At 37.2% G+C, this 27,937-nt stretch overlaps 1 pseudogene; it reads right to left on the bottom strand.

Annotated features, from left to right (window-relative positions):
- LOC114895347 overlaps positions 1-25,901 on the bottom strand; it is a 64,198-nt pseudogene extending 38,297 nt beyond the window's left edge.
- Between the last annotated feature and the right edge of the window lie 2,036 nt (positions 25,902-27,937).

Here is a 27,937-nt window from a genome sequence, read left to right as displayed (position 1 = left end):
TGCAATGAACACTATTTGTCTTGTTCACCACTGTGCCTCCAATTCCTAGCTCATAGCAGATGACCATTAAATATTTAAAGAACGGTGAATGACTGAATGAGTTTACTAAAGCCTCTGTTTGTCAATGACCTAGTTTTGGGCCATCCAAAGATAAATTCTGCTCCTGAGAAACCTTACTGACCTGGCATTGCTGCTCTATTTAAGTTAAAACAGTGTATTTGATTCAATAGTTGTAAATAGCAAAACACTACGTATGTATTATCCTTTTAATATATATTCATAAGATAACAGACAAGCATACACATGCGCACACACACAGCCTGATAAAAGGATGGTTTTTAAAAACTGCCTCAAAGCTGCCTCCAGAATAGAAATCATATTTAATTATTCCATCTATAAATTCTGTTTTAATATCAAGGTCCTAGATACCCTGAGAAATACTACAAGAATCTAAAGCATCAAAAAGAGTAAACAAATTTAGTCTTACTAATGTAGGAGAAGAGAAAGAGATATTTCAGAAAGATTTCTAAAGATTTGAGTGTTTTCTGGTTACCCTTGAGTTAGGCAGAATGAATCTGAACTTACTTCAGTATTCATCAAGCTTTATGCTTTGACTAAAGAAACCCAAGTAGCATTAAATATTTGAATCATACAACCAATTTCCCTTTATCTCATTCCCTGCCTGCTCTAGCATTCAAGATTCATCCAGGAAAACAGAAGACAGTACAAAGTACTTCATGGAGAAAATTGGTTATACAGATGTTGATGGGAAAAATACAGGGATTAGCAACATCAGGAAGCTACAAACACCACTGGGCTAGAAGGACAAGGGGAAGAGGGCGTGTTACTGGAGCCTACGGGTCCAGGGCACTTGATGGAAACTAGAACTAGGCAGAAGACTCAGCCACCACCAAAGAAGTCACCTAAGGCAGAGATGGATGAGAAAACATACACCACATTCCTTTCCTTCTGTCCTCAAATCTGAGGAGCACAGATGACAGGAATTAGCTCCCTTGTGATACAGAGAAAATGAAGGGAAGGCAAGGAACCGATGCGAAGTGTGAGAGCACACAGGCCCAGCATCAGTATACCTACCTACCAGCCTACTGATCTGCCTACGCACGTAGCTTCAGGGTCACTGAAGCAAGTACCTGACTGTTTCGAAAGAGTCACAGATGTAGAAAACAAACTTATGGTAACCAGGGGGGGAGAAAGGGGAGGGGAGGGATAAATTGGGAGATTGGGATTGACATATACACACTACTATATATAAAATAGATAACTAATAAGGACCTACTGTATAGCACAGGGAACTCTACTCAATACTCTGTAGTGACCTATATGGGAAAAGAATCTAAAAAAGAGTAGTTATATGTGTATGTATAACTGACTCACTTTGCTGTACACCTGAAACTAACACAATATTGTAAATCAACTATACTCCAATAAAAAATTTTTTTAAAGTATCTGACTGTTTTGAAAGCTTATTTCTTATTGGATGTTAATAAATTGATGTTCTGATTTAAAATATTTTATTGTTTTAAAAAACCTCTTCTAAAGTTGCTGTTCTTAGGTTCTACTCTTTTATATTCATTTCACATTTAAAGTTTCTGTTTCAAAAGATAACACTAACCAGTATGTTATTATTATGTAAAAGACATGTTATAAAAAAAATAAATAGTGTTAAGGATTATTCAAAATAATAGTTAACAGCCAAGGAATTAGTGTTGCTTGTCATTTTGCTTCTTCAAAGTGAGAAGTGTGGGCAAAACTAAGATCTAAGGGAAGAATAAACAAAGGAGATGCATAATAAGACTCAAATGGTAGAATGCTTAAAAATTTTCTGATGAATCTCTGATGTCAAATAAGAATCCTTTTGGAAAACAATTTTTTTTAAAGCATGCCTAAAATCACTGTTGTCAGAAAAGTCTTACAGGAATTTAAATCACTTGATTTTTCAGAAAATATATCTTGGAATATACAACATGCACAGAACCTGCCCAGCTCTCATGAAATATTCATTTTCATTGACCAACTCAGTCACTCCACTACAAAGCCCTGACTTGCCCAGGGCATTATTTCTTTGGTCCGTGACCTCATCAGATGGTGCAGGCCAAATAACCTCCAGGTGTGACCATTATTGTTTGGATGGAGCCTTTTCTACCTGTGGTAAATAATGGAATAGGAATTTGATACTACAGTAGGTGTGAGACAAACAGATGTGGTTTTCATGCTTTGTCCTTCCCCACTATAGCTGATCCTTCCAATATCAGGGGTCATTTTCTTTTCAAAACATCAGGCAGCCTATGTTGTCATTAAAATCACCAAGAAGCCCTCTTAGGCATGCCTGGTACTGACTCTCTGCTGAGACAAGCCCAGTCTTGTGAGGCATGTGAAATTCAGAGTTCTAACCGCTAGTGCCCATTAAGGATCCTCCAGCAATTTTCATATGATTAGAAACAGCCAAAGTGTAATGGGGAAAAGTACATTCCTACGGCCTCCACACCCCCTGCAGTTTTAAATACATTCGATCTCTCCTGCTTTTCCTGCTTTAAAAAGGTAAATTAAGTAGTGCAGTTGGGCACTAATAACCAGCTACCGTGTTCCTTCCCAGGAGGGCAGACTTGAGGGGGAAGAGTCTCATTAATACAGCACAATCTTTAGACATGAATTGTCCCTAAACTAACCCAACAAACCAAGGAACAATGTTTACCTCCTTAGGAATATTTAACTCACTCTCCAGAAATTTTGAATACGTAGACGAGGTCAGGGACAAATCAATTTTTCTCTAAGGTGTCTTATAATGCCTCTCACAGTCTTGCTACTTAGTATATTTTTAAACAGAAGAAGTGAGAAATGGATACTGTGGGATGGAAAGTACTCAAGTATAATAAAATTTCAACCTTGAGACTAGTTTTAAAATGCCAACCCGGGCAGATGAGGAAGAGAAAATAGAATTGGAAGGAAGAATGAAATACTTTATTCTAGAAATAAATATAGATGTGCCTATCAGATGTCTTTATCTCTACTAGTTTCTGAATAATCCCTAAAATTTTCCACAAAACTGCTCCCATTTTTCTACTTTGGAAATAAAAAAAGACTTAAAATTTGTACTTACTTCATGGTTACAAATGATATCTCATTTGTGGTATCAAACAACATTAAATTGCTTGAAACTAAGGTAGTTTCAAAAGAGCCAAAACTCAGGGTATAAAATGGAGAAACCCTCAGATCTCATACATTTTTAGTTCTTATGCTACTTGAAATGTCATTGACCAACAATTCTTTGCCCTAAGTTCTCGATTAGAAATGTCCCAAATTGCATCATCATACATTTTTCTCTATTTTAAGTGTCAATTCTAACATTTCCTGACTTAGCTATATACATTTATAACTATGTCCTTAGACACATAAACATTTTTTAAATATTACATTGATGCCATCCTTTGTATATACCAAGCCATAGCACAATACAGACTTATTTTTAATTGTTTAAAATCTAAATGTACATTTATTAAAGGTTCCACTTCTCCTTAGGATGTAGAAAACCACAAGACAGCATCACTCCTGACCTAAAACATAAAAAAGCTGAATAATCTACAAGATTATAACTTTTCCTAAACCCATCAGATGGTTGAGGTTGAAAGGCAAATATAGTAAATTTATTCAATGGACTACATTAATAATTACAAAGAGGGGGAAAACACTGATATACATAACATGGAAAAATCTGAAAATCATTATGCTGAGTGAAAAAAGTCAGACATAGAAGAATACATGCAGTATTTTTTTTTACATTTACATAACCTTCTAGAAAGTTGTGAACTAATCTAGAGAGGCAAAAATAGATCAGTGTTTGCCTGGGGTCTGTGTGAAGGGAAAGACGGACTGCAAAGGGGCACAGAAATCTAGAGTGATGGAAATGTTCTGTGTCATAATTGCAACAATTACCTCACATGTATATACATCTGTAAAAGCTCATCAAATTGTAAATTTTAAATGGATTTATTTTACATAAATTGTACCTCAATAAAAATGACTTTTATGAAACCTAATTTTCATGGGAGGCTTAAGTCAATGCAATTAACTCAAAGTCTCCCAAGAAGTTTCTGAGCTTTCATTCTAATCAGATTTATCTTTCCTCAGTAGGGAGGATATCACAGGATCAACACCCCAAAAGCTAATAATCCAACTGCTATTTACATAAAGGATTCACTAACAAAGAGCAATAGCTCTTAATGAAAGCAATAGTCACTTCTGCTGGAGCAGGAGAACAAAAGCAGCAGGAAAGTCTAGTAGCATATCTTCTGACGGTCCTGACAGGGCAGCAACCCTCAAGAACTCCCAGGAGCACCTGAAATTGTCCCTGAGTCCCTCAGCTCAGCATTGCTACTATATATATATATATATATATATATATACACACACACACACACACACATAAATATATTCTTCTTCAGATTCTCTTCCCTTGTAAGGTTATTACAAAATATTGAGTATAGCTCCCTACTGTGCTATACAATAGGTCCTTATTGGTTATCTATTTTATATATAGTCGTGTGTATATGTTAATCCCAAGCTCCTAATTTATCCCTCCCCTCACTCTTTTTTGATACAGGACTATCTCTCAAACACACAAACAGGCCAGCCTAGAATTGCAGTATACTGCCATCATTTCACTTTGGAATGGTTTAAATAGAAGAACTGGAAAAAGTCCAAAATTTATCTTCTAAAATACCCACCAAGTCAATTCCTAGATATTTTCTTGGGCCTCACAGATTCACCATACTTATATTCAAATTAACTAATCTCTTTTTAGATGAAAAATCACAAAAGAAAATTTAGTGCAGAGGTATCCTCAAAGTTTTCTTTTTCACTGAAATGAGGATGACATTTTTTTTAAAACAGCTTTTTTTTTTTTTTAAATCATTTCATGTTTTATTTTTTTAATGAAACTGTTGGATTATATTGAAGTCTGTCTGTGTGTTGGGGGGTGTGGATGTATGTGGAGAGGGTGGTATTTAAGTACACTGTTGTTTTATGGCTACCCATTTGTGATATAGTTTGCTGATAGACTATAAAAAAGACCAAAAGAAATTCAACCTCACCTTGAAAACAGTGCATGCTTCTTTTTTTCTAGAGAGTTTATGTTAGTATTATTTTGCTGTATCTGTTTGTCATTTAAAACATGATATTCGTGTAAAGTTTTATTGCTAGTGGCCTACTGTCAGCTCTCACAAAACTGGATGTATTGTGCTATTGCAAGCCTTGTATAGGTGAGAACTTTACAAAAGTAATTAACAAAGTACATTGAGTATAATAATCAATGCTAACAACAGTCATGTAGATAAAATTATTTGCATAAACAAAATATCCTAATTAGTATGAATTCTTTCTTGATGAACCATGAGAACTATAGATGATAACCTTTTCAATATCTTTAATTCTCTGAAGCACTTCTAATTCTGGTAATAGTTTCAGAAATGTCATAACAACTACTTTGGGAGATTAACATCTCTAATGCCTTCTTTGTACTGGTAATATTAAGTTTTCAATAACCATCTTTTGGATGGTTGCCACTTAACTCTATACTGCATGTAAATTTTAGTCAGTGTCTTTTAGATTGCTAATTCATTCAAAAAATATGAATGCATACTATATGTATCTACACATCAGAGATATAGCAGTGTTTTTTTTTGTTTTTCTTACTGTGCATAGTTTATTTTTATATATGCATTAGCAATATTTTAAAAACTGCTTTTAAAAGTGAACTGCCTACCTTTGGAGAAGAAACTATGAAATTTAGCTTTTTCATCTTCATGGTCTTTACAGAACCAAAACACCCTGATAGGGAATGAAGAAATTAGTTATTCAACTACTGACACAAAATTTCTAGATTTTTTTCCAAATATCCCAAATTCTGTTATCCTAAAAGAGGAAGAATCTTTTAAATGATTTATTTTCACTTTAAGAAAAAAGTGATTTATTTTCCCTTTAAAAGCAGCTTTAGGATATTATGGATATCATCATGGAGCAGGGTATGGCCTTAGTGAAATGCTCCATGTTTTAGAGCTTCTTCCTCCAGGATGTAACCTACAGTGTGGTTGGTTTTTCTAATTGCTCTGTCTGTCATAGTGATAACTCTATCCTTCACTGCTTCCAAATGTGGCCACCAGTGTGGCTGAAATAACAATGGGTTTGAAACAGTCTATTGTATGCAGGAGCCCATGTTGAAAATTTCATAATTCGTCTAAATTTTAGGTTAAATAAAAATGATTTCAGGGCTTCCCTGGTGGCGCAGTGGTTGAGAATCCGCCTGCCTACTCAGGGGACACGGGTTTGAGCCCTGGTCTGGGAAGCTCCCACATGTCGCAGAGCAACGAAGCCCGTGCACTACAACTACTGAGCCTGCGCTCTAGAGACCGTGAGCCACAACAAGAGAAGCCACCGCAATGAGAGAAGCCCACACACAGCAAAGAAGAGTAGCCCCTGCTCACCACAACTAGGGAAAGCCCGCACGCAGCAACAAAGACCCAACGCAGCCAAAAATAAATAAATTAATAAAATTGATTCTTAAAAAAAAAAAAAGGAATGACTTAAACCTTGAAATGGTTTTCTTCATAACTGTTTGAGGCTCAGACTCTAATAGACTATAAAATAATTAAGGGAAAAAATGCTAAAGGAAGCACACATTTTCTAAGAGGGAGAAAGGTGGAGAGGTTGGATTGTACACACCAACAGGATCAAGGAAGGATGCTAAGTGATGGTGATGAATCTGCGTGCCTTATTCCTGCTTCCAAAGAAATTAAGTGTAAAAGGAAAGGGCTTCAATTAGAAATTCACGTGATATCACCTAAGAAGACTTAAGACAAGGTATCCTTATCATACCAAAAAAATGGAAAAAAGAATATAAAAGTCTATTAAATGAAAATGATTTGACAGACAGAGAGCAAGAAATGGTGCTTTTGCAATTCCAGAATGTTTGAATTATTCATCTTCTCCTTGAAAATGTGTCAATTGTAATAAAGTTTGCCAGAGCTTTCCACACGAAAATAATTTATGGGGCATTACACTGAGAACAAAAAGCAAAATAATATCCTTTATACAAAAGTATTTTTCCTTTAAATTGCTTTAAAAAACCAAAAATTATGCTTTCTAAATTAATAATTCTAACTTCTTTAACAACTTAGGCGCCGATATAGCTAAGAATTATCATTCTATCAGCAGTTTTTTAATAAAACATGGAAGTGAACATGCTGTCTAATAACAAACTGATAAGAATCTAAGTGGAAAAGCATCAACTAGACTGCAAATGAATAGCATAAATCTAAACATGTCCCCCTGAAAAATTCAGAAACTGGCAAAACATCTGTTGGGCTGGCTGGCAGTCATCCTAAGTGATGATGCGTGCCTTTTACTTCCTGGAGAAATAATTAAGCAGCAAGTTTAACAGTTTCTTCCAGCTCCTTCAAGAATTGGAAGTGCCAAGGACTCAGAAGTTTATTATCAAAAAGATTTTAACCTGGGACCTTGGGTATCCAGGCTGCTCAGGACCAAAGCAAGGCAGAAATGTGGGCATGGTATAGAGCCCTGCTCAGTGAGTTAGGGCTCCCGTTTTGGTGTTTTGGTTGTCACAAAGCCACCCTGAGTCCTGCAAAGATGACCCAGCATGCCAGGCTTCTCTCCAGCCTCTCAACTTCTCTCTTCCAAAGGGACCTGGATGAAGCAGAGACCTGGATGGACCAGTCCTGACTCTGTGAGGTCCAGTTCCCTCTATGAATACATGTATTCCTCTATGAATACAAAACATGTATTCAAACTACATGAGCTGAAGAAGTAAGAAGAGAACATTTGTCTCTTTTGCTTAGATTGCCCTAACTGACAAGACAAAACACACCTAAATAGCTCTAGTTCATGAGGAAGGCAAAGGAAAGGAATGGCACTTTTCTATGGTACCAAATCAAGTTTTTTAGTGGATAAATAGATAAAGTATCCTATCTCTGCTAGGCACTAATATATTGGGCAGGGGGACACTCCATTAATGCACAATGTAAAAACAGAATTAAACCTATTAAGTGAAGGATTTATTCTACATTATCATTTAATTACCAACATGTCTGTATATTCAATTACAGTACTACGGTTTCATTAGGCACTTTCACTGAGATTTTCTAATTAAAACCCTCCCAGGTAACTGATGCTCAGTAGATTTGATTAGCATTTTTATCTTTCTTTTTCTCATTGAAAGTAAAATAATCTATCTTTGCACTTACGTCAAAAATAGCAGCCTCCTCCCTAGGTCTCCTTTGCACAGACACCAGTCACAATCTCCTGCCAGATGCCTCAGGGGAGAATTTTACCTTGCACAATTCTACTGGAAGATGCTATGGCTTCCTATTGAACAGAATATTGAGTCTCCCTGCACTGATACAGTTTAGGAATTAAAAGACTTTGTGACTATTTCGCATTCGCAAAACGGGGACTGTTATGAGGCATAAATGACAAAATGAGTGAAGTGTTTAGCACAGCATCTGGCACGTGGTAAGTGGTAATTGTTACTGTCACTATTGTCATCTTTGCTGTCGCTGTTACAGGGTGTGGATAAGGAAAATATTTAATTAAGGTATGTGTTCCCAGGCAATTTGGTTACTGGAGGCTGTATCGTAAGCATCGTGCCCCAGAGACTGGTCGGCATCCATCATTTAATATTAAGGTTTGAGCACGTTTCTCATTCTGTTTATTCTCTGATTGTACTGCCCATTCTGTTCTCTGCCCTTCCAAGTTCCGTTTTGTGTCGTGACGGACTGTCCCACACAGACTATCATCTGTGCTCTCCTGTTCTCTGGCTTCTGGTTGGAATTAGCCAATGGGTGGCATCGCCAGGAAATCTGAGCATGAGAGAAGACAGGTCAGGAATATCTCCCTCACTACCACTTGCTTTGGGGCCATAATTCTGGCAGTGGTCAGATGTCTCTGCAGCTACCCTGGAAGTCCCTTCACACCTCCAGCTTTCACTGGACTCTGTTAACAAGTCTATTTTCTCCCCTCATCCCTTCAGGCCTAGGAGTGGCATTAGCTTCTTTTGCTGGTAGCTAGAGCCTGAACATCCTTCATTGGTTTGCTTAACCATACTTTGTAAATAGTCCCTTCTCTAACTACTCATTAGAATTTCATCTAAGTGCATCTCTGTTTCTCATTGGGACCATGAGTAATGTACCCCTTCAGATCAATATGTTTCCCTGTAGCCAACTGGGTTAATGTTCGTTTTACAATTTTTATTAAGTCCTTACTATGCACTAAACACTGGACTAAGTGCAAAGTGCAAGGGAAAAAAATTATATATATATGTATTTAAATACGTATACATGCCCTTCTCTTCAAAGATGTCAGTCTTTCAGTGTGACCTCAAGAGGAGAAATTTAAGAGGCAGAAATGTAAGGAAGTGGCATTTCAAGCATAGAAGAGAATGTTTAAAAGTCATGATGACCTGAAGATACACAGTATATTTACTGAACAGCAAAGTCATTCGGGGTAAGGAGAACATAACGCTAAGATTAGAATGGTGATGAGATGGGAGGATGCCATCATGAGGTATCGTTAAGTGGCTGGAGATTGGCCAGGTTTGGAAGGACATTACTGGAACTTGTGTAAAAGGGTTCATCCTGTGGAATGATTTTATACTAACTCAATTTTGACAGGTATTTATGGCAGCAACAATATTAGGGTGACCAGTTCAATGGATTGCAAGAATACAGAAGAAATACAAAAACAGTTGTTATTGGAGTTGAAAGCAGGGGACATACTCAACAAATATTTCATAGAGAATTATCAAGACGTCAAGACTTTTGAATATAGGAGTTGGAGGAGTATTAGCTATGGGTTCAATTTGAGGTGTCTGTTTAGACTACATCATAAATGGTGACTCTGTTAACTGAAACAGAAAATAGAGGGAAGGGAGCAGATCGGGTAGGGGTAGATGAATTCCTTTTTGAAAAAAAAACATCTGACCTGTTGGTGTTACAATAATTGGCTTAAAAAAGAGACCTGATCATCATTTTGAGAAAAGAGGAAATAATCTCACGATTAAAAAAAATAAATGTCATGCTAGAACAGCACCATATGATTAAAATTAGTGAGGCCCCTTAAATGTAAGAAATTTCAAAAGTAAATGCTTCAGAAGTTTCAAGTTGGACATTCGTATCTACTTTGGTGTCCTCCCTATATCACCAAGCACAGTTAGTGTCTGCCTATATTGCATTTCCACAGCATCACCTCTCTATAGTCTTGTTCATTACCTGTCTCTGTCTCCCTAACTTACTTTGACATATATCCATAATGACCTATGCAGTGCTTGGCATGTGATAAGTGTACTTAATAATCAGTTTTTAGTATCATAAATTGGTGAAATGCCAAAATTATGAGACCACTTCTCTGCTTCAATATTCGATTCCAAAATAGCAGGAGATGTGTTACTTTTTTTCTCATGAACTGTTTTAGTCATTGTTTTTTTAACCTGCAAGGATGCTTCCTCTCACTCATCACAAAAATAATTCAGATATCAGACAGATACTGTACTCAAGTATAATCAAGCTTTTATTTTTTACATCTTTATTGTAGTATAATTGCTTTACAATTGTGTGTTAGTTTCTGCTTTACAACAAAGTGAATCAGTTATACATATACATATATTCCCATATCTCTTCCCTCTTGTGTCTCCCTCCCTCCCACCCTCTCTATCCCACCCCTCTAGGTGGTCACAAAGGACAGAGCTGATCTCCCTGTGCTATGCGGCTGCTTCCCACTAGCTATCTATTTTACATTTGGTAGTGTATATATGTCCATGCCACTCTCTCACTTCGTCCCAGCTTACCCTTCCCCCTCCTCGTGTCCTCAAGCCCATTCATTTTCTACATCTGCATCTTTATTCCTGTCCTGTCCCTAGGTTCTTCAGAACCTTTTTTTTTATTTTTTAGATTCCAGATATATGTGTTAGTGTACGGTATTTGTTTTTCTCTTTCTGACTTACTTCACTCTGTATGACAGACTCTAGGTCCATCCACCTTACTACAAATAATGCAATTTCGTTTCTTTTTATGACTGAGTAATATTCCATTGTATCTATGTGCCACATCTTCTTTATCCATTCATCTGTCAATGGACACTTAGGTTGCTTCCATGTCCTGGTTATTGTAAATAGTGCTGCAATGAACATTGTGGTACATGACTCTTTTTGAATTATGGTTTTCTCAGGGTATATGCCCAGTAGGGGATTGCTGGGTTGTATGGTAGTTCTATTTTTAGTTTTCTGAGGAACCTTCATACTGTTCTCTTTAGTGGCTGTATCAATTTACATTCCCACTAACAGTGCAAGAGGGCTCCCTTTTCTCTTCACCCTCTCCTCCATTTATTGTTTGTAGATTTTCTGGTGATGCCCCTTCTGACTGGTGTGAGGTGATACCTCATTGTAGTTTTGATTTGCATTTCTCTAATGATTAGTGATGTTGAGCATCCTTTCATGTGTTTGTTGGCAATCTGTATATCTTCCTTGGAGAAATGTCAATTTAGGTCTTCTGCCCATTTTTGGATTGGGTTGTTTGTTTTTTTGATATGGAGCTGCAAGGGCTGCTTGTGTATTTTGGAGATGAATCCTTTGTCAGTTGCTTCATTTGCAAATATTTTCTGAAGGTTGTCTTTTGGTCTTGTTTATGGTTTCCTTTGCTATGCAAAAGCATTTAAGTTTCCTTAGGTCCCATTTGTTTATTTTTGCTTTTATTTCCACTTCTCTAGGAGGTGGGTCAAAAAGGATCTTGCTGTGATTTATGTCATAGAATGTTCTGCCTATGTTTTCCTCTAAGAGTTTTATAGTGTCTGGCCTTACATTTAGGTCTTTAATCCATTTTGAGTTTATTTTTGTGTATTTCATGCTTTTACATTTCCCAGCACCACTTATTGAAGAGGCTGCCTTTTCTCGATTGTATATTCTTGCCTCCTTTATCAAAGTTAAGGTTACCATATGGGCGTGGGTTTATTTCTGGGCTTTCTATCCTGTTCCATTGATCTATATTTCTGTTTTTGTGCCAGTACCATACTGTCTTGATTACTGTAGCTTTGTAGTGTCTGAAGTCTGGAAGCCTGATTCCTCCAGCTCCGTTTTTCTTTCTCAAGATTGCTTTGGCTATTCAGGATCTTTTGTATTTCCATACAAATTGTGAAATTTTTTATTCTAGTTCTGTGAAAAATGCCATTGTAGTTTGATAGGGATTGCATTGAATCTGTAGATTGCTTTGGGTAGTATAGTCATTTTCACAATGTTGATTCTTCCAAACCAAGAACATGGTATATCTCTCCATCTGTTTGTATCATCTTTAATTACTTTCAACAGTGTCTTATAGTTTTCTTCATACACTTCTTTTGTCTCCTTAGGTAGGTTTATTCCTAGGTATTTTATTCTTTTTTTTGCAATGGTAAATGGGAGTGGTTCCTTAATTTCTATTCCAGATTTCTTATCTTTATTGTATAGGAATGCAAGAGATTTCTATGCATCAATTCTGTATCCTGCTACTTTACCAAATTCATTGATTAGCTCTAGTAGTTTTCTGGGAGCATCTTTAGGATTGTCTATGTATAGTATCATGTCATCTGCAAACAGTGACAGATTTACTTCTTCTTTTCCGAGTTGGATTCCTTTTATTTCTTTTTCTTCTCTGGTTGATGTGGCTAAAACTTCCAAAACTATGTTGAATAAGAGTGGTGAGAATGGACAACCTTGTCTTCTACCTGATCTTAGAGGAAATGGTTTCAGTCTTTCACCGTTGAGAACAATGTTGGCTGTGGGTTTGTCATATATGGCCTTTATTATGTTGAGGTAATTTCCCTCTATGCCTACTTTCTGGAGAGTTTTTATCGTAAATAGGTGTTGAATTTTGTTGAAAGCTTTTTCTGCATCTATTGAGATGATCATATGGTTTTTATCCTTCAGTTTGTTAATATGGTTAATCACATTGATTGATTTGCATATATTAAAGAATCCTTGCATTCCTGGAATAAACCCCACTTGATCATGGTGTATGATCCTTTTAATGTGCTGGTGGATTCTGTTTGTTAGTATCTTGTTGAGGATTTTTGCATCTATGTTCATCAGTGATATTGGCCTGTAGTTTTCTTTCTTTGTGACATCTTTGTCTGGTTTTGGTATCAGGGTGATGGTGGTCTCGTAGGATGAGTTTTGGAGTGTTCCTCCCTCTGCTATATTTTGGAAGAGTTTGAGAAGGATAGGTGTTAACTCTTCTCTAAATATTTGATAGAATTCACCTGTGACCCATCTGGTCCTGGGCTTTTGTTTGTTGGAAGATTTTTAATCACAGTTTCAATTTCAGTGCTTGTGATTGGTCTGTATATATTTCCTATTTTTACCTTGTTCAGTCTCAGAAGGTTGTGCTTTTCTAAGAATTTGTCCATTTCTTTCAGGTTGTCTCTTTTATTGGCATATTTTTTCTAGTAATCTCTCATGATCCTTTGTATTTCTGCAGTATCAGCTGTTACTTCTCCTTTTCAATTTCTAATTCTCTTGATTTGCGTCTTCTCCCTTTTTTGCTTAATGAGTCTGGCTAGTGGTTTATCAATTTTGTTTATCTTCTCAAAGAACCAGCTATTAGTCTTATTGATCTTTGCTTTTGTTTCCTTCATTTCTTTTTCATTTATTTCTGATCTGATCTTTATGATTTCTTTCCTTCTGCTTACTTTGGGGGTTTTTTGTTCTTCTTTCTCTAATTGCTTTAGATGTAAGGTTAGGTTGTTTATTTGAGAGGTTTCTTGTTTCTTGAGGTAGGATCATATTGCTATAAACTTCCCTCTTAGAACTGCTTTTGCTGCATCCAATAGGTTTTGGGTCATCATGTTTTCATTGTCATTTGTTTCTAGGTATTTTTTTGATTTTCTCTTTGATTTCTTCAGTGATCACTTCGTTATTAAGTAGTGTATTGTTTAGCCTCCATGTGTTTGTATTTTTTACAGATTTTTTCTTCCAATTGATATCTAGTCTCATAGCACTGTTGTCGGAAAAGATACTTGATACAATTTCAATTTTCTTAAATTTCTTCAGGCTTGATTTGTAACCCAAGATATGATCTATCCTGGAGAATGTTCCATGAACACTTGAGAAGAAAGTGTATTCTGTTGTTTTGGGATGGAATGTCCTATAAATAACAATTAAGTCCATCTTGTTTAATGTAGCATTTAAGGCTTGTGTTTCCTTGTTTGTTTTCATTTTGGATGATCTATCTATTGGTGCGAATGGGGTTTAAAGTCCTCTACTATGATTGTGTTACTGTGAATTTCCCCTTTTATAGGTGTTAACATTTGTGTTATGTATTGAGGTGCTCCTATGTTGAGTGCATAAATATTTACAATTGTTATATCTTCTTCTTAGATTGATCCCTTGATCATTATGTAGTGTCCTTCTCTGTCTCTTATAATAGTCTTTATTTTAAAGTCTATTTTGTCTGATATGAGAATTGCTACTCCAGCTTTCTTCTGATTTCCATTTGCATGGAATATATTTTTCTATCCCATCACTTTCAGTCTGTATATGTACCTAGGTCTGAAGTGGGTCTCTTGTAGACAGCATATATACAGGTCTTGTTTTTGTATCCATTTAGCCAGTCTATGTCTTTTGGTTGGAGCATTTAATCCATTTACATTTAAGGTAGTTATCAATATGTATGTTCCTTTTACCATTTTCTTAATTGTTTTGGGTTTGTTTTTGTAGGTCTTTTCCTTCTCTTGTGTTTTTTCTACTTAGATAAGTTCCTTTAGCACTTGTTGTAAAGCTGGTTTGGGGGTGCTGAATTCTCATAGCTTTCGCTTGTCTGTAAAGTTTTAATTTCTCCGTCAAATCTGAATGAGATCCTTGCTGGGTAGAGTAATCTTGGTTTTAGGTTTTTCCCCTTCATCACTTTAAATATGTCCTGCCACTCCCTTCTGGCTTGCAGAGTTTCTGCTGAAAGATCAGCTGTTAACCTTATGGGGATTCCCTTGTATGTTATTTGTTGTTTTTCCCTTGCAGCTTTTAATATTTTTTCTTTGTATTTAATTTTTGATAGTTTGTTTAATATGTGTCTTGGCATGTTTCTCCTCGGAGTTATCTTGTATGGGACTCTCTGTGCTTCATGGAGTTTATTAACTATTTCCTTTCTCATATTAGGGAAGTTTTCAACTATAATCTCTTCAAATATTTTCTCCATCCCTTTCTTTTTCTCTTCTTCTTCTGGGACCCCTATAATTCGAATATTGGTGCATTTAATGTTGTCCCAGAGGTCTCTGAGACTGTCCTCAACTATTTTCATTCTTTTTTCTTTATTCTGCTCTGTGGTAATTATTTCCACTATTTATCTTCCAGGTCACTTACCCGTTCTTCTGCCTCAGTTATTCTGCTTATTCCTTCTAGAGAATTTTTAATTTCATTTATTGTGTTGTTCATCATTGTTTGTTTGCTCTTTAGTTCTTCTAGGTCCTTTTTAAACATTTCTTGTATTTTCTCCATTCTATATCCAAGATTATTTTGGATCATCTTTTCTATCATTCTTTTTCAGGTAGACTGCCTATTTTGTCTTCATTTGTTTGGTCTGGTGGGCTTTTACTTTGCTCCTTCATCTGCTGTTTCTTCAGCAGCTTGCAGTTCTGCTTGTTGTGTTTGCCCTGCAGGACGAGCTTCTCAAAGTACACATAGGCCATCGGCACTGTCACAGGCTCCAAAACACACTCCTGGGACAAGTTCTGCATCTCTCATTTTCAACTCCTAATCTTGCTCAGCATCAGCTTGATGTGCGGGAACTTCTCCCAGAAGGTTTCCTTCATGTCCTTCTTGAGGTGGGAGAGCTTCACATACTCTATCACTGTGGTCATGTAGGATGCGAAGATGAGGACGTACTTGTGCTTGCCGCAGGGTCACTGAGGGTCAGCCAGGAGGTTGGGATTGTACTACAGGGAATCCCCCGCATCGGTCCCTAGTTCTGAGCCAGCTAGCGCCACCCTGGGCAGGACAGGTTTGCATCTGGACCCCAGCGGAGCACAGGGCACTCTGAGTCGGGGCTGAGGCAGTGGGCCAGCTTGAGCGTGACCAGGGTGTTGGTGGGGTACAGAATCTTGGTAAGACACAACATTTCCATCCGCCCTCAGCTCAACATCTTCCAACAGGAAGACCATCTCAGAAGATATGGAAACGTCGCCGGATGGATACCTCTGCTTCTGGCTGTCCACCCTCAGGTCACTGACGCACAGGCCTTCTCCACAGGGCAAGACAGAGAAGGCTGCACACACGGACTGCTTGGCTCAGATGAGCATGATCCTGCTGTTCCTGGAGTTGTACTGCCTCATATTATTGATGAAGTGAGTCTTCTTCGGGCCTTTGTGTCTTGGGGATCCAGATGTATGTTTGGTTCTTTGAAGGGAGGCACATCCCACCGTGTCTTCCAGAAACTCGAGGGAAGCCCATCCAGGGAGATGTTGTTGAGGAAGAAGAGCACGGCCTGGCGGCACCGCGAGTCCCCTCACCTCCGCAGTGGCTGCGATGCAGCCCAGACAGCAGTGCCAGGGGACTGGCCCAGGGATCCACCTGCCGTGGCCGCGGCCATCCTCTGACTGAGCCCAACGGCCACCCGCCACCCACAATCAAGCTTTTAAAAACCGGATCACTTATGACAAAAATGCTCAACCTGCAAACCCAACATTTTGCTCAAATAGTTCCTGAGTAAAATTCTTTGCAGCTACAACTGTCAGACGTTAGGATCTCCACACATTATAATTATTGTTTTCTCCCCTCAGATTACCATGTTAAGAAATATCTTTGAATTTTTGAGACTGACAACGTGAACGTTAAACCTCACTGTATTCTAGTGAATAGTGGTGAAGAATGTGTACACACACACACACACACACACACACATACACACACTCTCCAATATATTCCAACATAGCAACCACATCACCATGCTTTGGATCTTACACAGATATCCAGGGCTTTACTGCCAGGTGTCAGAAGGGTGTTATCACTAATAAATCTGAATTCTTCTAGTGTTTTCAAACACAATCAGACCTAATCAAGGGATCTACACGATGGAAATTTTGATTGCTAAATCAGGATAATACATCACTTCTCTAAGGGGATCTATAGAAGACAAAAAAAGCTAAGTGGACTCTGTAGGCTTGGTTCTTCTTAGTCTTTTAATTAAAACAAATACCAAAAACAAAATTATTCTTGACCCATTTTTGCCATCAAATTCCTTCACAGGTTTACCTTCTTATTTTCCTATTTAAAAGAGTCTAAATATTCTGTTTTTGTGACATCTTACTGAAGGAATTGAATTTGGTGTTCAAAGACCTACATTCACTTGAAAAAGAAGAGCAACAGTGCGGCAAGGGGATTGCTGGCCCAATTAGATATATAAGCATATCCTAAGGTCTCTATAATCAACACAGTGTGATGTTGGCATATGAGTAGCCAGGAAGGTCAATAAGAAAGAGTAGAGAATCCAGAAATATATGCAATTGCTGGTAGTATTCAACAAAGGTGAAGTCACAAATCAAGTGGGAAATATGGGCATTTTAATAAATGGTGCTGGGATAACTGGATAAGTACATGAAAATAATAGAAATTGAATTCATTTCTGACACCAGAAATCAGTGAAAATTCTAAAGGAATTAGAAATTTAAATATAAAAAATGAAATTACACAAGTACAAACATTTCTGAATATCCTTATAACTGAGAGGCAAGGAAAATTCTCTTCCCGCTCAAAATATTGAAGCAGTAGGGAAAATCATTCATAAATTTGACTACATAAAGATTAAACTTGCATGGCAGGGACTTCCCTGGTGGTCCAGTGGTTAGGACTCTGCACTTCCACTGTGGGGGGCAAGGGTTCGACCCCTGGTAGAGGAACTAAGATCCCACATGCTGCATGGTGGCACAGCCAAAGAAAAAAAAGCATGGCAAACACAACTTCATAAGCAAAATTAAAATAACAACAGTGCTACTTAAAAAACAGGCCAGACAGGACATGGAAGCAACCTAAGTGTCCATTGACAGATGAACGGATAAAGAAGATGTGGCACATATATACAATGGGATATTACTCAGCCATAAAAAAAAATGAAATTGAGTTATCTGTAGTGAGGTGGATGGACCTAGAGTCTGTCATACAGAGTGAAGTCAGAAAGAGAAAAACAAATACCGTACGCTAACACGTATATATGGAATCTAAAAAAAAAAAAAAAAAAAAGGTTCTGAAGAACCTAGGGGCAGGACAGGAATAAAGATGCAGATGTAGAGAATGGACTTGAGGACACAGAGAGGGGGAAGGGTAAGCTGGGACGAAGTGAGAGAGTGGCATGGACATATATACACTACCAAATGTAAAATAGATAGCTAGTGCGAAACAGCTGCATAGCACAGGGAGATCAGCTCAGTGCTTTGTGACCACCTAGAGGGGTGGGATCGGGAGGGAGACGCAAGAAGGGGGAGATATGGGGATATATGTATATGTATAGCTGATTCACTTTGTTATAAAGCAGAAACTAACACACCATTGGAAAGCAATTATACTCCAATAAAGATGTTAAAAAAAAAAAGAAAAACAGGCTAGAGACGTGAGTAGAAAAGGCAATACAGGCAATGCAGTTTCTCATACGTTTAGGACTCTATATGTCTCATAATTTAAAAAATAGTTCATAATAAGAGAAATACAAATTAATATTACACAGATATATCTTATTTATCACACTGACAAAAAATCAAGAGTGTGATCATACATTTAGTTGGTAAGACTAAGAGGAAACAGGCACATATGTGTTTCTAAAAAGAATGCAAAATGTTATGACCCCAATGGAGGGCAATTTGGCATTATTTAATGATTTTACATATGTTTTTATGTTTTGCCCTTCTCTAGGAATCTATCTAAAAGATAAACATGAAAATATGTATACACATGGATATTTACTGCATGATTTAAAAAGGTAAAAACCAGAAACAACCTAAATGTCCATTAATACATGATGAATTGAACTAACTTTGAGATACTTACTATGGAGCACCATACAGCTGGTTAAAAAAAAAAAAAAAAGAGTGCTTTCTAATATGCGATCTCCAGGATATATTGTTAAATGAAAACAACAAGTAGTATAAGCAACATGTATACTATATATCGTATTACCATTTATCTGAAAAAGGGAGTCTGTGTGTGTATATGTGTGTGTGTATATATGCACATACAATGGGAGATTAAGCTATATTTAAATAAAATTATTACTTATATGTGATGAGAGGTAACATGTAAAGGAGACAGATATAAAAGTCAGGGGCAGGCAATTTACAAGATGAATCTTAGTATTTTGTCATTCCAGAAAGCAAGGAAGTTATCAAAAATTATTGGAATAGTGTCAAAAGGACTCATGAAACATCTTAAAGTGGCTCCCACTGCACAAAGATGAGTCATCCTCAGCACCAATAAGAGTAAAAACATCAGTGGGTTGAAATCAATAAAATACGTTAAAAATCCAGGAATTCCAATGATCATGTTTTAAAAAAAGATCACCTTTGGAGGATGCTAGGAAACCAACTCCTTGTTCTAAAAACTGATAAATAAAGGGAAAGAATCATACAGATTACTTGTTTTTATAGTAAAAACTATACCTCAGGGTATTCAAAAGTCGATGAGAAAAAATTCTATCTATGGAAGTATTCCAACTAACATATAAAGATGTAATTACATAATTGGAATATTACCATTTTGCAAACCCCAAAGTAAACTCTGGACCTGGGAAATGATCCTCAGTGGCACCTAACGCCACAGCAGTAGATAACTGGACATTATGCCTCTCGATGGAAGTTTAAAACACCATTTATGAAGTAGTCTTGCCAAAAGTGTAACCTAAATATGGATCCAGCCTCTTGATCTAACCACCAGTACAGGAAATACACGGGGAATAGAGGAAGAGGTTTTCTTTAAAAAATGAGAGTACAATCAGCGATATCCAGAAAGCAGGAAAGGTCACAAGACAAATTACTCAATTTTTTCAACAGATCAATCTCAAAATTTTTTTAATATAAGTTAAGGTAGCCTATGAAATTAAAATATCCATGAGACGTACTAACAGAATGCAGTGGTGCACCCTGTTGGAATCCCAGTTAGAATAAACCAGCAACATAATGTCTATAAACAAACAAAAATAAAATAAAACATGTATGAGAAAATACTGACTAGATATTTGATGATGTAAGACATAACTAGGTTTTCTTATGTATGAAAATGGCACCATGACTGGGTTCATCAACAAGAGTTTTTTTCTTTCAGAGACACATACTCAAATAGTTATGCATGAAATATTATGTATGGGATTTGCTTCAAAACAATTCGGTAGGCAGAAATGTAAAGGAAGTTTGATTAAATGCAAGTGTGGCTGTGAGCTAACGAGTGTTGGGGCTGAATAATGGGTACATGCAGATGCACTGTACTTTTCTGTCTACAATGAGTGCTTAAAATTACCCACAATACACTACTGGTGGGAATGTAAAATGGTGCAGCTGCTATGGAAAATAGTATGAAGTTTCCTCAAAAAAATTTAGAAATAAAACTACCATATGATCCAGCAATCCCATTTCTGGGATTTAACCAAAATAATTAAAATCAAGATCTCAAAGATATATATGCGCTCCCATGTTCATTTCAGCATTATTCATAATAGCCAAAATATGGAAGTAACCTAAAGGTCTATCTATGGATAAATGGATAAAGAAAATGTGGCATATACATACAATGGAATATTATTCAACCTTAAAGGAGAAGGAAATCCTGCTATATGCAGCAATATGGATGAAACTGGAGGACATCGTGCTAATTGAAACAAGCTAGTCACAGAAGGACATGCATGATCCCCCTCATATGAGGTCTCTAAAATTGTCAAATTCCTGGAATCAAAGTAGAATGGTGGTGACCAGGGACTGCAGAGAGGGGGCAGTGGGGAATTGATCATCAACAGGCATAAAATTTCAGTTAAGCAAGATACAAAACTTCTAGATACCTGCTGTACAACATTGTGCCCATAGTTAACAATACTGTATTATGCACTTAAAAATTTGTTAACAGGGTAGATCTCATGTTAAGTGTTTATAACACAACCTTTTAAAAAAAGAAAAGCAAATATATATATATATATATATATATATATATATCCATAATAAAGAGGTTAAAAAAGACCAACATACAAATTCTGGATCCACCATTTGTTTGCTTAATACCAAGCAAGTCACGTAACACATTTTAAGCCCCCATTTTCTCACATGTGAAAGGGATATAATAATAACAATTTTATAGGTTGGTTTGCCATCTCTATTTTTGGACCCTGATAATGGTTAGTTGAAAAGAGAAAGAGGTTTTGGAATTATTCTTACCAACAGTGTATATGTATAATTATGTATAATTTTAAACACACATGGCAGAGAGAAAAGTACAATGCACCTGTTTGTACTCGTTATTTAGCCTCAACTCCCTTTTAAATATCTGGCTTCATTTTATAATACTAGGCAAGTACTTAACTTTTCTAGGTTCATTTTCTTTCATGTAAAATGGGGATCATACCATTGTTATGTGGACTACGTAAAGTTGGAACTTTATAAACAACACTTTCTCTCCTCTGTGAAGCCATTTTGATTCCTAGTTGGAAATAGTCATTCTTCTGTTAGATTTACTTTGATTACTATTATACTAATAATCTCCCTTGAATTATTATTTAAATATTTTTTATGAAAAGACTCTGGGTCCTTTGAAAACAGATTATTCATATCCTCTACCTCATGGAAGGCGTATGGCACATAGTTGGAGATCAATACATTTTGATGAATTAAATCCCTTGAATAGATTAGATGCTACCTCCAAAACTGATCAATCTTCCGCAAGTACTGACACTGAATGCTCTGGCCATATATTACTTAAATCTTTTAAAATGCACGTAAGATCCCTGGGAAAATGTCAGATTGTTTCCTGGACAAACAGTAAATGAGTTTGTCATATGTCAAGAAATCACCCAGTTCATTGTGTTGATAAACCTGGCCTGCAAATCTGACTCTGCTTTTTACCTATCAAATGTATGGTTTGTCCAGGTTTGTTCCTACAAACATGTCACAGATTCTTCAATAGAAAATTGTTTCTAGCATAAGGTTCCAGCTTTATTCCAAAAAGTGTGTCCCTATGAAGAACCACCTAGCACATATCCATGATGCTCCAAAGATAAGCAGTGATAATGGAAGGGTAGATTTCCATATATTGCCATTCCCCTTAAATCAGGTCAAAAACTAGCAGGAAAAATGAATGGAGTCTCCAAAAGATAGTGGTTCCGGAAAACTATTTGAAGTGACAAACAAACAACCTTAAATGTAGTTCAAAATATTTCCACTTGAGATAAAACTCAGTTTTAGCATTCTGAACATGGTGACAGCATAGTTTTTACTTCTGAGTATTGTAAGGCCCTTTTCTCATAAAACCTGGAGAAAGCCAAAAGCAGTTCAATTAAAGTGTCTAAATGTGGTCATCTTTTATCTATAGCTCAGTGGGACAGCTCAGCTAGAGCCTATAGAGTTCAGCTATGCACTCTTCCCAGAATACTCCCTAATGCTTCTCTGAAGCTATTCATTGTACAGGTCACTGTAGTAAAACTCACACCTCAGCACTCTCCCTGGACGCCAACAAGCAAACACTAGAGTGCAGTGCAGAGTAAAGAAAGGGTTTGCCTCTGAGTAAAAGGAAGATCACAAGCTGTAATTTCAAAGTCCATCAAACAGAGTCCTATAAGAAAACATATGAGTTGTGCATGAAGTTATAGGATCTATATCCAAAAAAAAGGAGAGACAAAAAATTAAGTCAAGCTCCTTCCAAAGTAAGACATTTGAAAGGAGATCATTGCAACATCATAAGTTCACCATAAAGTGATGCATTCATATTTTACAAGACAAGAACTGTACTAAAATCTTTAAAGTCTCTACACAATTGTGTTTGTCAAAACATATTTGGTGCCATAACTCACAATTTTATTGACATTCTTAGTTTACATCAAATATTTTACTTATTGTGATACTGGAATTTTATTTCACTTCTTAGAAAATTTTATGCTTAAAAAGGGAGCAATCATAATATATTCCATAGGGTTTTCTCCAATTTACACCATCATATTCTGAAGTAAACTGAAATAAGCCAAGGCTTTGTGTAACTAAATCTTTCTATTATTTTCATGGCTCGGAATGAGAAGGGGAATGAAGAATAAATCTGTAAGAGAACAAAACGTAAATTCATTGTGCTCACAATGTTGCATTAATCAGGAAACCTCTCTGTAAAATTGATTAAGAGGGAATCTGAACAAATGGCTGCATGCATTCAAAAGAGGCTGCACTCACTAAAATAAACTAGAGTTTCATTTCTCCTTTAAAAAATGTCTATTAAAAGTCTAGATCAGGTTCTTCATCTGTGAAACAGATATCATAATTAATTCCTACCATATCTATCATAGAAAAATTGTGTGAGGTTTAAAAATGAGCTAATGTATGGTGGGGGGGGAGCTTTGTAAAAAGCAAAGGAGTTTAAAAATGTGAGTGATAATCAAGATGATTATTACCTGCTTATAGATAAAAATAGATAGCATTACACCCAGCATGCAACAAAGCACTTAGCACATACTAAGTGTTTACTATATGTTTTAACTAAAATATAATAGGTATTAGACAGTCACATTGTCAAAAGTACTGATTTAAGCAAAATTAAACACAAAATAAACCCGGAGCATCTTGTAATGCCAGAATGTAAGGAAGTACTGTACTCAAACAAACAAACAAAACACAATGATGAGGGAATGTCAAAGGAACAAAGGACCCAAATGAAAGAACTCCCAGGGGCCAAAAATGGAAAAATCTAAGCATCAAGATCAATGAAATAGAATTGGCTTACAACCCATAGTACAGAATAAATAGCTATAAGTCCACAGTGAAATTATTTAATTAATCAATTTGAGAATCAGTGGGGGAGGGACTTCCCTGGTGGCGCAGTGGTTAAGAATCTGCCTGCCAATGCAGGGGACACGGGTTTGAGCCCCGGTCCGGGAAGATCTCGCATGCCGCAGAACTAAACCCGTGTGCAACAACTACTGAGCCTGCGCTCTAGAGCCCACGTGCCACAACTACTGAAGCCCGTGCACCTGGAGGCTGTGCTCCGCAACAAGAGAAGCCACCGCAACGGACAGTAGACCCCGCTCACCATAACTAGAGAAAGCCTGCGCACAGCAACAAAGACCCAACGCAGCCAAAAAAAAAAAAAAAAAAAAAAGAATCAGTGGGGGAGAATAAACAAATTTCCTCTGTAGAAGGATTCCAAATAATTTACGTAGATATTTCATCCTCAAGGAGGATGCTGTGCACAACTTCATTTCGAGGAATACAAGCAGGAAAGCAATAGGAGGAACTTTACAGTGGAGAAATCTGACAACAATAACTCAGCCAGGTGATCAAGGTCAACAGCAACAGCAATAAGTCATGTTGATAGTGTAGATTCTTGATATGATGTGATAAGAATGGCATTTTACCTCTGCGGTTTTCCTCTGTAAAATCCATAGCCCCAGTCTAATTATGAGAAAATTACCGGACAAATTCCAATTAAGGGATATAATGCAAAATATCTAAACAGTACTTGACAAAATTGTCAAAGTCATTGGAAACAAAGAAAATATGGGAAACTATCACAATCAAGAGAAGCCTGAGGAGATATAACAATGAAATGTAATGTGTTATACTGATCCTGAAACAGAAAAAGGACATTAGGTTAATACTAAGGAAATTTGAATAAATGATGGATGTTAGTTAATAATAATGTATTGAGATTGGTTCATTAACTGTAGCAAGTGTACCACACTAATGCAAGTCATTAATAACAAGGAGAACAAGATGTGGGGATGGAGGGGCAGGGAGTATTGGGGAATTCTCTGTTCTATCTGCTCATGTTTTCTGTAAATCTAAAACTTAAATTGAAAAAGAAAGGGGCTTACCAAATATGCCTTTTCTTTTTTCTTTATAGGTAGTGCAAGGTACAGCAACTTGTCCTCCACCTTCGAGGAGATGTCACAACACACTCCTGCCCATTGGGTTTCTAAAAACTTCACTAAGATGGCAGTCTTCTGAAATTCTGTGGGGCTTATCTCCCACCCTCTGGTTCACATAGGTCTTACTCAGACATGAAAAATACCCGTTACTCTGTGCATATTATATTCAGTCAGCCTAATGTCCTCAATGTAGTGGATCATTATAACATTTTGTCAAATGTCAGTGCAATCATGGCCTCTGGAGACCCTATTGTGGCAGAGAAAGCAGGAGGATTGACACAGGCAGGCAATTTGGTGATGGTATATTGTTGTCTCTGCCAGGTAAAAGCAAACAGCTTCTGGTGGTCCTTAAGATACAGAGAAAAAAGTCTTGACCAGGTCATAACTGCATATCAAGTGCCAGGTGATATGCTAATTTTCTTCAGTAAAAATACTACATACTGTAGATCTCCACCTGGTAAGGCTTACAAGGATCCACAGCCATTCTCCAAAATCCACTGAACCTCTGCATAGGACGAGCAGGCAAGTTAAGGAATGATATGATATGATACATATCACCACCTCTCATTTTTTAAGTCTTTGACAGTGTCACTAATATCTGAAAATTCCCCTAGAGATATGACATTGCTACTGGTTTACTACCTTGGTAAGGAGCAGAAAAATTCAGAAGTTTCCATTTGCCCCTCCCACCATAATGGCTCTTACCTCATGGCCCAAAGGCAAGTGTGGGGATTCTTCCAGGTGCCAAGTATTTCTAATCCAATTATACATCGAGATACTAGTGAAACAACACAGTGTGCCTATGAACTAACTGGGTACTCTGTGAGTCACATCTGCATTGTGAAGTACATCCATGTATATCACCTGGCCACAGCCACCATGGTATTTTGGGTCATCGGAATTAGCAACAATCCAGAAGTAGTATTTAATAATTCCCAAAGGTCTGGGTATTTTTCCCTAGTGCACTTCCACTCTGCTAAATTTATGCAGGCTTGAAGATAGATTCACAGTATATACTTATGACAATACTGCAGGTTTCTTCCTCAGGTGAACTTGACCTTCCCTTCAAGGATACCTGAACTTCCCTTTTCCTTCAATAAACCCAAGATACTCTGGGACTATGAACATGCTTAGTTTCAAGCAGTGTTCTTACAGACTTCCCATCTATTTTATTCCTAGGGACACTGTGATCAGTTAGCTACAGTCAGTGGTCCCTATGGACCAAAGTGTTTGGATTACTATTATGTCCCTACTGGCCTTTCTAGGAAATGTGCCTACTCTGTCCTTGTCAGTTGGCCACTTGGCCCCTGATACTCTGGCATCCCATTATCTCTGTTAAAATCAGGGAACTCATATAAAGAGTGGTGCTAGCCACAGTCATACCTGGCTACAAAGGAGAGCAACCCCAGACCTTTTCAAGGATGCAGGTGGTCCCCTCAGTGTATGCATCAATATATTCCCCAGTGAAGAGATTGAATTCTGGGCCTTTTAATTCTTTCTCCACATAATGCCACACAAGCACTGGATCTCAGCCTCATTAAAATAGTCCATTACTGACTTCAAGGTTTGGTTAACCAACCAAATAACTTGTTAGAGTCACCACCAACTCCATGAGCTAGCACATTAAATCCAGAATGTTCAGTAACTGCACCCATATCAATGCATTTGGCCCAGCTTTTCTAGTGTTATTTCCATGTTCCTTGGTCTAACTCCCTTAGAATCCATTTCCACATACATTATGGATAATATATATCAGCAAATTTTGCAATTCTATTTCCTCTTGCGTCATTCTCCATACCTGATTCCTGAAGCATACTGAGATTTGGCCCTAAGAAGATCGACTGAACTTCAGAGGTATGTGTCTTCATGTCAAAAGGTATGAAACCCAGACCTATGGACTTTCTGGATTCTGTTACTTTTCTCAGAAAAAAACAGAATAAAATAAAATAATAATAATGTTTGTTGGTTGGTTTATCTGTTTTAGCAGATAGCTTAATTGGACTAAAACCCCCAAATTTGTCTTTCCTTTAAAGGGTGGAAGCTGAAATCTTCGTTTAGGTTTTTTAGCCTTAGCTGGGTTGCTTGGCAGCCACATGCATAGTTCAGAGGTGAGCCAGAGATCAGAAAAGGGTTCATATGCAGAATGTAGGTCTTTAGCTCTCCAGCTCTCCTCCTTTTGGGGTTGAAATCCCCACTCTATCTGCTGTGGTCAATACAAATTCTGTCCTCTGGTTTTTCAAGCCAGTAAGACCACATATTTCTATCAGAGTGTCAGTCATCCTGCATGGTGATAACAGGAGTCTGCACTCAGGCAAAGGGCCAACCAGTGTCATTCCCTTCTTGAAATGGTTGCTTTTTTTTTACTTTTAACTATTTAACTTTTATAACTGTTACCTGTAGGAAGGTTGGGGCAATAGGAATTGCTTTGCCATTCCTGGATATAAAACTTTTTCCAAACTGAGAGTTTAAAAGGCTCAGCAAAAAATAGTATATGTCAAATCTATTTTTCATAGCACTTATGTGACAGATTGTGTTTTCCTAAGTGACCACAACAACATCACCTCTACCCCTTTTGGTTCTTTCCAAATTGGCTTTAGCACTTCTCCATCAAGAGTTGTCATTTATGTTTCTTATCCTCTTGAGTCTAGGTGAGGCTTGTGCCCTCTCTGACCAATAAAGTGCAGTGGATGTGATGTCATATGACTTCAAGGCTAGGTCAACAAGAGGATATGCATCCACAAGGCTTCTCTTCTTGGATGGTAGCTCTTGGGGACTGAGCCAGCCAAAAACCAGCACCTACCACCAAA

Source organism: Monodon monoceros, unplaced genomic scaffold (genome assembly GCF_005190385.1).
Source record: "Monodon monoceros isolate NGI ecotype Baffin Bay Population unplaced genomic scaffold, NGI_Narwhal_1 Super_Scaffold_14, whole genome shotgun sequence".
Taxonomy (NCBI): Eukaryota; Metazoa; Chordata; class Mammalia; order Artiodactyla; family Monodontidae; genus Monodon; species Monodon monoceros.
The sequence above is the reverse complement of the archived record's forward strand: the minus strand, read 5'-3'. Positions and strand labels throughout refer to the sequence as shown.